Raw genomic sequence first — 14,910 nt, 5'->3', positions numbered from 1 at the left:
TGAGCTAGTAATTGCACTTTGTGCACAATGACCTCTTTATTAAAATAATGGAATATTGTAGAAATATAAGTGAACAACAGTTTGAGTGTTATTTGAGCTATTTCTTCATGGTTTAATAGAATAAAAGAAGATAAGCCCCCTAACTTTTACTCATTTTGGTCACTCTGGCAAATAAGTACCTCTGCTCACATTCTCTATTTTTACTATTTCTGTTTCATCAATCTGTTTATGTGTAAATAAAAAAATCAAGCTCTTGGTATAGCATTTTATAAACATCAATGTGCAAATATTTGGTACAGGTGTGATTCTTAGTTTCAGGCTTGTTTGTTTCAGTTTCCAAAGTCACAGCGTGTTTCTCGAGCCTGAAGCCAGGGATGATGTGGTGGCGATCCGATGGCCGTGTTGTTGGTTATGCTTCACTGGCAGGACAGACCCGAGCCTGGCCTAACTCAAGTGTTCTTGTCCCTGTGTTTGCAGGGACAGGACAAAGGGTGTCCAGGACGAACTGTTCTGGGCTTGGAGGACCTGTTGATGCAAGCAGACTGGCAGAAAAGCCTTCACCAACCTTTTGTATTTCAATAGATATCTCAGGGCTGTGACTCAAAGGCCCCGTAAGGTGGATTGTGCTCGCTCCCATTTGGCAGAGAATGACAGGGGAGGTGGATTCAAGTAGCCATAACTACTGAGCTCAAATGTAATGTGGCACTGAGGAATAGGAAATTACCACAATGACACTACCACTGTCTTGTCCAGGTGGGGGGGGGGGCGATCTCTGTGTGTTTATCTTGTGTCAGACTGTAGCTGCGCACACATGCACGTTCCTTGTTTGAACTGTCTCACAGAGAAGGTCAACAAAAAATCAGAACCCTGGCCAGACTTCAAAAGTTCAGAGGTTTGGTTCGGAAAGAGCTGCAGTCACTGATTCAAAGTTCATAAAAGTTGTCCAGATTTTCTGAGACTGTAAAACTGGGCTGGAGCAGCATTTTTCCTGTAGCTTTCAGCACTTCTGTTTCCCATCCTCGCTGGACAGTGGAATCGAAAAAACACTTCTTCAGAAATTCCAAGAGCTTAAGAACATTTGGTCCCAGTCTGGTTCTAAAAATGAGTAAGGATCTGGGAAGCTGTCTGGTGGGATAATATCTAACCTGCCTAGTCAGTCCCATCGTGTCTGCAGCTCCCTTTGGACTGGGCAGTATTTTTGTAGCTGGAGTTTGGTGCAACATTCCGCATGCTCCCTAACAAACTAGCTTGTTATCTTTTCCTAGTTGTTTGCAGGTTCTTATGGATATTAAAGCAGATTCTGTTTAATCTTTCATTGCTAGCGCTGTACTCTGGTGAAGAAAGAGCTCAGTGGTTTCACAGCTGCAATATTGCAATGTCAGCAGGGAGTCTTATATTTCAGAATAGCAGAAAACGTGCTCCTAGTGCTTTGGGATTTCAGATACAAACAGGCTCTTTATAATGTCACATGGCCAAGGCATGGCCTAGTCAAGTCATGGGAAGGAAATCAATTTCAGCTCCTGCTGTTAACTCTTTTACAACACTATTTTGGGATTATGATGCAAGAACTAGATATCCATTATTTTACCTCTTGCTTGAAAAATGATTGGGGTATATTACCAGAGTGTACTGACAAAAGTTCTGGACTACTGCAACAAGTGGGTCAGTACCAACATATTTTGTATGTTCCAGCAATGACCACTGTAAGGGCAGCAGCCTAAGCCCTATTGCTGCAGCTGTAAGAGAATTTATCTGGTTTGGACATGTTATTTTAATTTGGCCAGGCTAAATAAATTCATCTTAAGCTATTCTTACCCAAATCTATGGCCTTTTAATTTATTATTATTATTATTCACTGCATAAACTAAATTTTTCTTTCAGTCCTGGAAGTGAGGATTGGTATTTGTGTGCTATTAGTTTCTACTGTCAGTAAAACAAAACTAGCTAACATATGATCCTAAGAAATTTCAGGTATGCAGAGGTAGCAGACTTTTTCAGACACCCCCCAAAACATGAGATTTAAATTCTGCCCTTCAAGCTTAAACCCAACTGAATTGCAGGGGTATTTGCAGTATTTGCAAGAGGAGGGAAAGTATTGCTAAACCAGTTACAAAGAGAAATTTTTACACTCAGTTTGGATCTAGGCTCACGCATTAAGCCATTCAGAAGATTTGGGATCTGTGACTGTGGTATGAGTTCAGTCATGTTTTTGTGTATAGTAAGAAACTTCCAGCAACTGTTCTTGTGCTTTCAGTGGGGAGCAGACATCATGTGGGGCTCCTGGATGCTTCTCTGGGAACAGACTGCAGCTGTGTGTAGCCTCTGGCTCCTCCAGGGACACCACGTTGTAGGTTCCCTGTGAAGGAGTTCTGAGAGATATTTATTCTCTCCAACACAGAAATCTTCCTGTACTTTCCCAAGGGATTGAGTGCTGCCTGAATATTATAGACATTGCAAAAATCTCTTTGAACCCTATCTGCAAATTTAAACCACTTGGCACCTTTATTTTTATCACAGGAAGTATTTTTTTTTGTTTTGTTTTGTTTTCTTTACTGCTTTTTGGAGTCCAGGATAGTCAAGTTTATACCACTGTAATGGTGCCTCTATAGAGCCTACCTTTCTTCATTCTTAAATAAGTACCATGGTACTTCACAAGAAGGTCAAGCAAATTTATGTTTGTGTAGTACTTAGAACTCTTTAAGCTGAAGGGAGTTTACAAATGCAATGTTCATTTAATTGGATGTATTTCTGTAGCAAAACTAAATTTCACATTGTGTTAAATAAATACTATAAGCTTTATTTTGTATTAATAGAGAAGATTTAAAGTAATAGCTGGCTAATCAAAATAATGTACAATTTGACATTCTATCAGAGGATACTTTTACCAGTTAAATGTTATTTAGACTCTGAAAATAGAAAACATTGGAGTTAGTACTGTGACTTATCATGGCCTTATAGAGATTAATTTGATGCTTGTGGATACAATTTTGTCCCTCGCACTTTTATTACATATTTCATTTTACTCCAGTTTTGAGCTTCTCATGCTTGCTTTAAAAAGTGCAATAGTCAGGCTGCAAGATTCAGCAAGACTTCCCACTAAACGTATTATCCATGTGCCCTACATGTGAAATTCCACATTAAAAGGACATAATTAAGATTCTTGAGGCAAATAATTATGAAACTGGAGCTTGAGGCTCCAGACTTTCAGTTCAGATCACACATTTGCATTTTGATAACATAGTTTGTTTTTTTAAGTCACTAGTTCCTTGCACTTGTCAGCACTCAGGATATGCCTGCTCTTCAGATGCACCAGAGCTGTGAAATTAGGCAGGTCTAATGCCTTTGGATGTGGATTCGACATCGTGACATCATATGCATTGAGGCAGAGAACTGCTGGAAAAAAAGGATGATCTCTACCCATCTCTTCCAGAATTCCTGTGAGATGGCACCAAGCAAGGCACTAAAACCCATCCTTATCAAGGCTAAGAATGTTTTGTTTCTTGTTTCTGGTGTTTGGAGGTGCAAGAGAAAGCAGTAGGACCTATACTGTGGGCATGTAAGTACTGTGAGAATTTCATTCCCAGGAGTCACAACTAAAAAAATGAAATTACTACCATTATTTCATCTGCAAAATGGAAACTCTGTTGTGATGGTAATTAATACATACGAAGCACTAAGATACTACTGTATTAAATATGACATGAAAAATCTTGAGGAAATTAATAGAACTATCCTGAGAATAGCTTTTGAATAAAGTGAAGCACACAAGAGCTGTGATTACACCTTGAAAATAAGTCAAAAGAGCCAACTGAGCACTGTATTTTTGTGAGCACTTTTTTATTTCAATTCACAAAATGAGACAAAGACCCACTCAAGGAAAAAAAAAAGAGCCCCAAACCTGACTGTGTAATCGTTTTATTATATATTCACAGGGAGACCAAAGAAAGGTCAGGTATATTGTCATTTCTGACTTTTTGAGTGTTTGACTTGGCAACTTTGGCTCTTTATGAGTCACATATGTACTGGGAGAAAAGTGCTATAAATTTGTGGTCAGATCTTTTTTTTATATTATTCTTACTTCTCAATGTCATAAAAAAACTAAGTGCAGCTCAGTTTCACCTTCCATTTAAAAGAAATGCAGTATTTTAGATGTGGTTTTGTACTTAGTGAAGAATGTAAATTTGACATAGAAAAACATTATTTCTTTTCAGGAAAAGTTTCCTGCTAGCAGCTTTGAGAAATAAGTGGGTTTTCTCATCAGAAGCTGAGTAAAAATGAGATACATTTGTAAATACCACTGACCTTCTGTGAAGATACCATCACTGTTTCTTCAGTTTTTAAAACAATATTGGCTGGCCAGTCTGTCATGAATGGGAACAGAAGAGAGCAAGGGCAAAGCTTACCTTAGTGAGAAGATGGGCAAAACCCAGACCAGCTCTATGGGAAGTGCTGTTTTCCTCATACCACCAATGTTTCTTGCTCTGTGTTTCAAGACAGTGTTTATTTCTTCATTCTTGACCATTATCATAGAAAATAAGGGGAAAAAAAAGAGATCTGTGAAGAAAAAGATGATAACTTTTAACAATTTTAAAGGTTGAGGTTAAAAAAGGGAATATCCTTACAGAAGTATTTAGGCTCTACTCAAAATCCTGACTGTGCAAGGACTGTGCATTTTAATTATCACCTTGCAATTTTTTTTCTTTAGGAAGTGGCTTCCACACAAAAATAAAAAGGCAGGATCAGGCAGCCCTGCAGCCTTCTGCACAGATGTTCATCTCTTTGGTGAGAAATGGTGGCAGTGAGCAGTTGCCTTGGCATGGTTTTCCCTAGCCAAGGGGGGTGTGGTACTATTTCAGATGTGCTGCACACTAGGTAAGCAGTGGGCTTCCAGTTTCCTAAAGAAAAGTCAAATCTCCAGAGCAGTCAGCCTCGTTTACCTCAGACAAAAGAATTGGAGATACCATTCTGAGTGAAGAAGAGGGTGAGAGAGAGAGTAAAATGTAATTTTCAATATTGTCCAATGGACATTTGATGAACTTTGTTGATTTACTGTGACTTCCTCTGTTCCTTTTCTCATTGATATTTTTAGCATCCTAGTTTGGGAATGAGGAATAATAGCACTAGGGTGTTTTCCACTGCTTTACATTTACAGGAGTGTATCAGAAAGGTGAAGAAAGAGGTTTTCTACCCAGAGGTTTTGCTCTGAGTATACTTTTGTGCAGACGACAAATACTTATGTTGTATTAAGAGTAGCATTGGTTCATAAACTTTTTTTTAGCTTAAAAATATCCCATCGGACTTTGTAGAAATGCTTCTCTGTTGTGATTTTAGGATGGTGCAGTTTCTTCTAGGAGGGTTGAATAAGGAGAAGGAATATTCATCTAGTTCACTCTTCTCTGTGTTTGGTAAATAGAAGAAATGAAGTGTCAGAGGGGCAGGGTTGGTGACCTTGTTGAACTCTGGTGGAGATGGTTCTGGTAGAGGTTGTTTGACTGTTCAAAGTAAGAAAATGTCAAACTAACTGGTGTCAAATTTTTCTCTACTAGAAAGCTGGAATAGGAAAATAAATAAAACATGCTCATGGTCGGCAAAAGCTTGATCCAATAAGAAACTTAAGTCTCATAGATAATGGATGTCAATGTCTTTGTGAAAAGTCAAAATATTATACAAAACCATATTATAGTTGACAACAGGCTGATGGTGGTGGCAGTGAGCAGGTAAATGCTTCAGTCTGTGCTTATTTGCTGTGATTTCATCACCCTGGTAACACTCAGGCCCTGTTTCTGTCCAGCCACTTCTATGACGTGCTCCATCCCTTCCCCAGCTCCGTTTCCTCCCTCTGGCTGCTTCAGGTACCAGGTTTATTTTTAGTGGCTTTTTAGGCTGATGAAGCATATAACCTTGGATCAACACGTTTCAGGTTTCTCACTCAGTATTGCCTGTTTTTCTTTCCTAGGAAAGCCTGGGGTAAACACTGCACACACTAGTAGTGAGATGCAGTACAGATTGCCTCCTCAACAACTCACAAAACAGTGTGTTTTGTTATAGAAGAAAAGTAAATACATTGGGCAGACAAGAAGATTGCTTGCAGCAATGAGTGGGAGTTTACAAACAACTAAAGAGCTTTGATTCCTGTGTCCTCTAGTTGCACTAAATACCAGAAGATAATATCACAGCATAGCATAAGTGAAAACACTGAAGGCAATCCATTTGTTTGTTTATTACTGTTTTCTTTGAATTTATGGATACACATGTTCTGCTCTGGGTACTTATAGAGTTACATAAACATGGTTTTGCCCAGGTAGGTTGGTTTTTTCTTTTTTTTGAGCCACAGCATGTTTATCATGCTGATGAAGCAATGACTGGGGGACAAATATGACATTAAAAATAGATGAATTTCCCAATCATCTGAAATGCTGGCTTGCAAACCCATGCAGCAGTGCTGATTTGTGGGTAGTTAATTTTCTTGGCCATTGTTTTTCTACTGTGTGATGCTATGAGGTTATTTCTAGGCAAAATGAAATATACAGTTATACATAGTAAGAGAATTGTATAGTAGAAAATGTTCTTGGCATGCACACACTACTCAGAATGAGTACATAACGTGCACTTGAATGGATGAGCTGTTTTTTGTTTGTTTTTCCACTGGCAAACCAATAAATAAAGCACATTCCATTCTGAACATAATTTTTCCTTTTTTTGGTTGGGTTTTTTGTTTGCCTTTGGTTTTTGGTTTGGGTTTTTTGGGTTTTTTTGGGGGTTTTTTTGGGTTTTTTGTTTTGTTTTGTTTTGTTTTGTTTTTTTAAAATATAAAATCTTATTTTCCTTTACACCCAGTTCCAAGATTCTGGACCAAAAACTTACTTAAGTGATATTTCCATCATTTCACTGACCTTACTTATTCACTTTTCAACCCAGGTCAAAAATCTTAAGAGATTCAGATACTTGAGAAAACAAGAAATGTATTTCCTTATTGAGTATTGCGTTCAGCTTTTGATCCTGGTGTAAATAGAGAGCTGAAATTCAGCAGGGGACAGAGGCTAGCAGAAAGCTGGGCACAAACACTATTTTGCAATGTTTGCATGGGGAATAGCTCAGCACTGTCCTCATTGCCTCACATGTGCAATACCTGGAGCTGAGAAACTGTGGTTAGAGCAGAGAGCATAAGATGGGCTTGGACTTGGGTTGGACTCAAAGCTTGAGGGCTGGTTTCAAGGCTAATAGAAAGAGAAGTCAGGCTTTCCTTTTATTTCATTGGTCTTTGGACCAGCCTGAGATTATCTGGTCTCATTTGCTCAACAGAGACAGAGGCTGTGGATGCTGTTCTAATAAACAAATGGAAACTTCTGAATCAGAAGAGCTATAACTTAAATCCCAGGTGGTTTTTCCTCAAGCCATCAGATTATTTGTTCTTTTAAAGGGTGATAGCAATTCCATTCACAGCAAGCAAAGGAAAACTGAAGCATTCCTGGTACAACAAAACCTAATTTGCAGGGATTGATAAATATTATTGAGCTAAAAAGTTGTGGCACAGCATCTTATACTGTGAGATCATTTCCCATTTTTCTAGGAATATATTCTCTTATTATTATGCTTTGAATTTTTCTAGGAATATATTCTCTTATTATTATGCTTTGAAATGGAAATGCTAGGAAATGGATACAAGCAGGAAATGGTCTAGTATTTCTAGGTTAAAAGAACCTCACTTCTTGGAAGAGCTGAATAATTTTCTTTTTTAAAAAACCCAGCACAGTTAAATAATTCATGTGGTAAGCAATTTGCATATTTAATGCCATATATTTTCTTTATGTTTTATCCTCACTTACATACCTAACAAAATGGACAGCCTCTTTTTCCTTCCACCTGGATAATTTTTTTCAAAATTCAATTTGCATAACTGCCTTCCCAAAGGCACTAAGTGTCTTTGGTGCATATGGGAATGGAGTCAGACAAGAGTCAGAATGCTATTTTTTAAATTCATGCCCTAGACTGGAAAAAAATGGTTAATGAGTTGCAGAAAACAGATTGGTTTCATTCTTTTGACACAACAGAGATTTCTGTCTGTGTTGCTCAGGCTGAGAAATGTTCCTAGAAACAGCAGTCAGGCACAATGGTAAAGAAGGACATTCAAAGAAAAGAAGCAACAAGTTGAACAAGTTCAGCAATCCTGAGTGAACACTTTAGGAAGAAAAGTCATTGCATTCACATGTATTCTTGCTACAAAGAAAGATGTCAAAAATCATCAGTTTCCTAACCAGACTGTGCTAGTAATTTTGTAATTCCAGGGTTCTTTTCTTCTTCTTTCCCATCCATCCCCAGCAGCACTTCAAAATTAGCTGTAATTTTCATGGTTCAGTTATTAGCATATGAAATGCATAAGGTTTGGCGGGTAGCAACAATGAACCCTAAAATTAAGCATTTAGTACTGAAATGTCTATATTACCCTGGATAAATATGCCTGTATTTTTGTTGGATAGGTTCAACAGCTAAAGAGGCTGGGAAAACCTGAAATCAACTAAATCTAAGTGAGGGGAAGGGAAAGCAATTATTTGCCTCAAGTGGTGGCTGGGGAGTGGGGAGAGCAATAAGGGGGAAGCCAAGCAAGACACTTGAGAGATACAGTAATAGATGTGGGATACAGAGTTAATAGCAGAGGGTTAAGAGACACAACTTCTCATTTGTCCTCTCTTCCCTCTGTTTCTTACCTGTCTTCTGCATTCCTATTTTCTTGACATACTTCACTTTTCCTTTTTTCACTCTTTCCCCTTTTTCTTCCTTTTTACCATTTTAATCTTTCCTCACCAATCACACTTGACCCACTCTAAGCATTCTGTTTCTATTTATCTTACAGCAGCCCTTAGACCCAGACAAAACCTAGACATTGCTCTATACATTACAGCACAGGACTTTGACTTGTGCTGAAGGCCACAGCTGTTCAAAGAAACACTTCTTTTAAATTTATGGTGTGCACTTAGGTCCCACACAGAGCCCTACATATTTACTGGCAGAGAAGGATGTAAATAAGAGGTTTGTTACTGTAGGTGGACTAGTGAGTGCCTACATTCATGCCTCCAGCAGTTCTCATTCTGGAAACACCATTGTGCTGAGGACTGGGCTGGTGGTTTTGTCTGTGTTATTGTGGTATTCTGATGAAGAACAGTTGTATGAGATAATGTCATATGCAAGATATGCAGTAATTTGTAATTCTGTTTGCCACAAACATTGTTTCCTAGTATTTTTCTATTTTAAACTTACACTTTCCTTAGTGAGAAATCCAGCTTCCCTCCAATGTGATATTCCTGCTTGAAAGGAACTTCCCTTCACCCACACTTTGTTCTTCACCTGGTATTACTTTACTTCTTTCTTTCATCTTCTGTAGGGACTAATCTGAAATAGAAAAAACTCCTGCTCTGTACTGCTCTTGCTATTTTCCTTCCCATAATCATTACCTCTGATCTCACTGTATTTCCTTGCTCTGGCTAGGGAGTGTTGTTCTACCACGGTGAATTAAATTTACTCTTAATTTCCCACATGTTCAGCATCACCAGCTAATAGAATTTACTGGGACCATATCCTTTGTGGGTGTGCTTAATTTTCCACAATACGAGGCAGGGCTCTGTTGAGTTCCCTTCTGCACAAGCGAAAAGGCTGAATGCTGCTGAACAAATACATTTGGTTGCCCAGACTACAACAGAAAATTTCCATATACTAATAAATAATAAATAATAAATAATAAATAATAAATAATAAATAATAAATAATAAATAATAAATAATAAATATTTCCCACCAAAGCTGGTGGGAAATACTAAAATTATTTAGGAGAGTAAATGGTAAGTCTTGTTGCAGAGATACCAGACTGAGTAGGCAGCTGGAGAAGGGTGACGAAAATGACAGCTGGATTAGCAGGTCATCGGAATCCTATCACACATGTGTGGAGCTTTTCAAGTCACCCAAAGTGGGAAACAAAGTAGAGTGAGTAAATCCTGATGACTCAGAGAGGTGGAATGGGATGGAGGCATTAATCACTGTCATCCCCTGAGGCGTGCAAAGAGGCACATCTAAAACCAGCACCAGGCTGCCAGCTGAGGAAGCAGAGGAGACATGAGGAGCAGTTTATAGCTGACAGGTCCTCTGTGTGTCACTGCAGAGAAGACAAGACAGGAGACCAGGATATGAGCACCTGGATGGATTCATGTATGCTGGGCAGACTAATCATGTGCAGCAATCCTTGGCATCGCTGAGAGGGAATGGGAGTATGAGTGTGTCTGAAATTTGGTTTAAAATTACCTTCTACTACAAGTCTTTCATGACTTGCTGTATTGCTGCTACAGCAGCTCAGGCTTATTTCCTGCAAGTGGGCCAACTCTGCTATCTTAGGGATGGCTGGGAGTTGAGCTTCCACTGGGACAGAGGAAAAAGGAGGACAAGAGCAGTAATCCTCTAGTATGCACACAAGGCAGAGACAGTGTGTGTCTCCACATCATAGACATGGGGGCTGAAAATTATATTTGTTGAACCACCAGCTTCACCTTTTATAAAGAAACTGCAACCTAGACCTATGCCATGACATCTAAGACTCTGATGTTAACCACCCTGTGCTTTCCTGTCCCTTGAAGTAGAAAAATGCCCTCTCAGTGAATATTGCAAACTCCATCTAGGAATTTGCCACACTTCTATAATTTTCTGGATAAAGCAGAAAAAAGAGACTACTATTCTGCATAAAGGGAGAAGCATGCTTCTCACTGACAGATGTGTCTAATGCTGGAACACAAAGTACTTGGCACAAAATTGGAAATGCATTAAAACATTGGCTGTTGCATTCCCCTTTCTCATTTGAGATATTATCCATAGAATCTTCTCCTCCTAAGTGTCAGATTCCAGCTGATTAGCCTTGTTTTCTAGCTAGACAAAACATTTGATGTCTAGGTGACTCAGAAGCAGATTGCTTCTAAACATAATAACATGCCCATAAAAGAAGTTGGTGAGCTACATAGCCTGGTTTTCAGACTCTTGACACTGAGGTATCAAGGTTGCTTCTTTCCTACAGGATTTAAAGGTGAAGATAGATCAGACCTGCTCTTCCAAAAGTGTCAGCGTAATGAGTAAGGAACCCTTAATAAGACCACAGTGTCTAATAGCTCATAAAAACCAGTGAGCTGTTCAATTTTAAGTCAAGGATATAGAGAATTGTTTATGTTCTGCTCTGAAACCACAGACTGGAACCCCCTTTTGAGGCAGACACTCTGACATGGGAAGATAGGCTATTTAGCTGGAGCTGCAGTTCTGGGGTGGAATATTAATTTAGCTGTAGGTGATTTTTATGAATGCTTGTATTTTACGCCCAAGACCACTGCGATACTAAATTCCAAATTTTTTCTTGAAGAGCACGTGTCATTGGCATTTTACAAATCTGTAAACTTACACTAAATGGGTCTCTTACAGGATGCCTGTTAAAAATTAACTCGCTTTTATGGCACCTTTAGAGGTTAGTTAAAATCCCATTAAGAGACATTAGAGTGAGACAAAAATGTCACGACATGTCCAAGGTCACTTAATTGTTGAAACAGAATAGCACTAACAACAGGGAATGAGATGGTCTGGTTGTCTTCTGTATTCATCTCAGGCTCTCTTCTCTGCCACTGTCCCATAGCAATTTTACTGTGAGTTCAAATCTGCAAACACTTTTGCCTAATTAGCAGCCTCTCAGTCAATGGCCTCATTCAGCTGTCTCATTTGGCTTTTACCAGGTCCCTTTCCCATTTGGATTCAATAGAATATTTATGTAAGAGAGAGCCGGTGATGGGGGACTAGCAGGACTTGTGTGGCCTGAGCAGGGTTCATGTGCCTTTGTAATGGAATATTTTTAAGTATTTTCTTCTCAGACAGGTCTCTTTCTTTTCTTTAAGTTGGTAGTCTCCATTAATAATTCTACTTCATTTAAAGTTATGTCAAATTAGTGCTATTTTATAGGGTGCTTGCTTTGTGACTGGAGGGCTGGTAAATCAGTGTGCTAATTTTTGTTGTCACCCCAGTGTTTAATTTTGTTTTTGTCAGATGATTATCTGTTATGTACACAACACTGTAGTTTCATACTTGTCATTTGACTCCCTCAGTTACAAGACCCTTGTTGCAGTCCTGTCTCAAGGCTTCTTCTGCAGACCTCTGACTGCAGCAAGCTTACAATTGTTGTTTTAGAAGGCTAAAAGATATGAAGTTGCAAAAGGGGAAGAACATTTTAAATATAACTGTGCATTAAGTATGGTTACTGAGTCATTGTTTCGGTTTTATGCAGTACATATTTCTGGTTAGTGTAAAATGCACTAAGAACCAAATTTTAAAACCATCTGCACCTCCTGTTTCTAAGACATGATTTATAATTTTGGCTTGGTACCCTGAGCTAAATACAGAATGTGTAAAGACTGTTAATTAACCCTTTGAGACATGAGTTTCCCATCAATGTGTGCCACAGGAACATGTTTTTAATTAGGTAATAAAACTCCCAGGATTTATACTAGTTCAAAATTTGCTCTATTATGAAACTAAAGGGAGTACATGTTAAATGAATTAAGAGGGGGGAAAAGTCAACTCTGTGTTTAAGTAAACTAGGTTTGTCTCACATTCCCATCAAAGCCATAAAATGCATCTTTACATTAATCCAAGATATTGTAATGAATATGATCATAGTTAGATACAATTTTTCTCTCTGGAAGGGGCAACCTGTTAGAATTTATTTTCTCTTTTCTCTAAAATTTTTAATAAGATCTGTTCATGCCTTGGGTATTTCCCAGTATGCCCAGTCCTCTCCCATTAGGGTGGAGGTGGTAGTCAATTAAAGGAAGAGTTCTCCATAAAGTTGAGCTCAGCTCAAGCCCAGAAAAATATTTGAGCATGTATCTAATATAAAGTGTGTGAAATCAAGTTCATTAGTTGCATAACTGAAGTTATATACATTAGTGACTTGTAGCCCAATGAAACACTCTGTGGCTGTTTAATGACAAAATCAGGCAATGCTCCTGTGATGTGACATTGCTTGCCATAACCCAAAACCAGCTGAACACTTTGTGGGGAGATAATTTTACCTGTAGTATTATTTCAATCCTAAATTAAATTTTATAGAGATATTGTAATATTGATGCATGCAATAAAACATGCTATAAATAAAAGGCACAGTGCTTGTGTTCTTATACTGCTGTATTTGCTACTCAGTCACTTCAATTTAAATCAGAAATTCCAGAAATGCCTATTTCAAGCAAAAGTCTTAAGGGTCTGAAAAATATGTTTTAAATAAAAGCTTATTTAAGTTACACAAGCACCAGAGAGGGAAAGCAGTTCAAACTGGGAAGCCTGATTGTTTTCTTTTGTACATGTTAAAATTAAATGCAATATGTTTACCTTTTTTTTTTCTTTCTTTTTCTTTTGAAGGATTTTAACGAAACTCTTCACACCCATATATAATATCTTAGAGTGCTAGGTTTCAAGCTAAATGACTTTTTTTGGACTACTGGTAAAATAACAGAAATAGTAGTTCAAGGTAAAAGTCTCCAGACAAATGAGGTTCAGCTGTGTAACTGTGGGTTGAGAAGCTCCATGGGCTTTCAGTTTGGTACAGTGCCATGGATGATTTTTACACTTCACTGCAGAAAACCTCCTCCCCCACCCCTTACCATGTAATGATCCTGAACAGAAGCAGTGCCTGATCCTGCTCTCTTCATAGCAAAACAGAGATGTTGCTTAGAGAGCGTTTGCAGGCCATAGCATGTGAAAATTAAAAGAAAAATACATTGAATTCAGTGAATTGGCTTGACCATTATCTTGTTTCTAGAACTGGTATTTGCACTTCTGCTAGCTGAGTATAAACTGATGACATCTATATATTTTTATAACCTCATATTTCACCCAGGAGCCCCCAGGTTCAAAAGCAATGGCTAACCAAGCTCCTAGGCCAGGAATATCTCTGGAGGGTTACTACTCCATGAGACTTAAGGTACAGTTTCAAATACACTTATTTAAGTAGGGATGAGGTAGCATGGCTTTCAAATGGCACCTCATCTTCTGCCACAAAGTTTGCAGCAAAGCCACACAAACAGCTACTCTGACAGCAAAGTGGTGGGGCTGAGGATCCAGGACAGGGACAGGGCACACCACAGTCACCTCTCAGCTGAACAGCTGCTGTAGGTGAAACACCAGCTTTAGAGGAAAAAATTGCCATACCACTGCTTGAGCACAGAAGTGCAAGTGGGACAAATTAAAATCTTAAATCACAATTTAGACTATGTGCAGTAAGCACATTTTTTATGTCTTTGCATTAAGAAGCCCCTATTGTTTATATTTCATATTAAATGAGATCCCCACATGTTTGATAGCAGAAGTGTGTATAGTTCAATTCATGCCCACTCAGAACCTTCAGATCCCCAGTCTGTTGTTTTTCTGTGCATGACCTGAGATATTTAAATGCACAAGAATGGCAATGTATTCTAGCATTAAAATACCTGTGCTTCTGCACTGGGATTATGAATAAATAACTGAGGAGGAAAATAGGTTGGAAACAGCAAGAATACTTGTTTTATAAGGAGATAATTGCCTGTTTTGATAGCTCAATCAACTTTCCACTGTATTTCAGGGTGCTCTGATGGGAGAGTAGATCCGGAGTCTCACTGTTGTTGTTTACCCTTTTGGCCACTCTTTGGCCTGATAGTCAGTCTTTGGTCCCATTAGCTTAATCTGTTTTTTCTCTGATCTGTGGATGAACTGATTCAGTTTGCTAACACAGAAGAATAGGATTTGGTGGGAGTGGTTTTTTTGGGCTTTGTTTTTTGGGTTTTCCATTTTGTTTTGTTTGGGTTTGTTTGTGGTTTTTTTATTGCTTTGTATTCTGATAATTTAATGGTTTGTGTCCTTTCTCAGAGGA

General features: G+C 38.5%; 1 long non-coding RNA gene across 34 annotated transcripts in view; it reads left to right on the top strand.

Annotated features, from left to right (window-relative positions):
• Positions 1-14,910, top strand: part of LOC116183367 (uncharacterized) — a 487,183-nt gene that overhangs the window by 328,640 nt on the left and 143,633 nt on the right. For 31 of the 34 annotated variants that reach the window (XR_014954476.1, XR_014954502.1, XR_014954501.1 and 28 more), the window contains one exon: positions 3,431-14,910. This exon is cut by the window's right edge and continues 27,227 nt beyond it. The exons of 2 other annotated variants lie outside the window; for them this stretch is intronic. This is a non-coding gene — a long non-coding RNA (uncharacterized LOC116183367). The remainder of the gene's footprint in view (positions 1-3,430) is intronic. One more of the 34 variants, XR_014954500.1, reaches the window with a different exon arrangement.

Source organism: Lonchura striata, chromosome 3 (assembly GCF_050655825.1).
Source record: "Lonchura striata isolate lonStrDom1 chromosome 3, ASM5065582v1, whole genome shotgun sequence".
Lineage (NCBI taxonomy): Eukaryota > Metazoa > Chordata > Aves > Passeriformes > Estrildidae > Lonchura > Lonchura striata.
The sequence above is the reverse complement of the archived record's forward strand: the minus strand, read 5'-3'. Positions and strand labels throughout refer to the sequence as shown.